At 37.9% G+C, this 971-nt stretch overlaps 1 protein-coding gene across 16 annotated transcripts in view; it reads right to left on the minus strand.

The window, feature by feature from the left end:
* Positions 1-971, minus strand: part of UNC13B (unc-13 homolog B) — a 181,206-nt gene that overhangs the window by 42,263 nt on the left and 137,972 nt on the right. The gene's annotated exons all lie outside the window — the stretch shown is intronic.

Below are 971 nucleotides of genomic sequence, written 5' to 3' on the forward strand. Positions count from 1 at the left end.
GGAATACACTTGTGCCAAGCTTCTTTGTTCACCCTAGCTCCACAGCAAGCTGCTAGCCCATGACTACAATGTGAGATATTATACTAAAACATACATGATTTTGGCTTAGACTCAGGTTTTTATCCCAGTATTTGACTTTGGACTCTTCTTTCTACCTTTGATGTGGAAACCTCATCACTGATGTAACTTTCCAAGGGCACCACTGCTGATGTGCAAAGAGGTTTCAGCTATGTTAAAAAGTGGGAGTCTTTTTCTCAATTTTGAATGGCTTATTAACTGATAGGCATGCTTATCTTACAACATTACCTATTTTCAAGTAAATGTCAATTCTTGCAACTAATTGAAAATATGGAGAAACTTCCACATCTCGCCCGAAGCTTCATTAACATGCACAAGAATAAAGTCCAAATCAAGTGTGAATTATCCAACTGAAAATACAAAATCCAGAGTAATGTTCATGCAAAATTTTTCCATAAACCTTGTCAACTGCCAAGCAGTTGAATGTTCCAGTGATTTGCCAAGCAAGCTTTTGTGACAGTGTAATACAGACTTCCTTCTAGTTCACATATCACAGATCCACACAGAAAAAATCTCAAAAAAAAAAAAAAAGAGAAAGAAACCCAATCTTTGTTTAAAAGAAATTAAAATGCCCAATATCTGAGAGACATAATCCTCAGGGGTGATGGTTCAATGGACAAGTTACATGTTCTATGGTCCATTTCACTCCACAGGGAGCTGTGTAAAGTCCATTCCCGCTTTATATTAATAATCTCATATCTTTCTTGAGCACTAAGAAAGCAGGAGTATACTCAGCATCTGAACTGCTGACCCTCTGCTACCCCTCAAGCAACGGTAGAAGAAAATGAGAACTCCCTCTGCAAACCTAAAACTGGAAACAAATAAAGCAATAACTGTGCCTGCTCTGCTCCCTGTGAGTGAGGAAACCGATGGACAATTATAACTTCATTAAA

The sequence above is a fragment of the Corvus brachyrhynchos genome, unplaced genomic scaffold (assembly GCF_000691975.1).
Source record: "Corvus brachyrhynchos isolate BGI_N302 unplaced genomic scaffold, ASM69197v1 scaffold139, whole genome shotgun sequence".
Lineage (NCBI taxonomy): Eukaryota > Metazoa > Chordata > Aves > Passeriformes > Corvidae > Corvus > Corvus brachyrhynchos.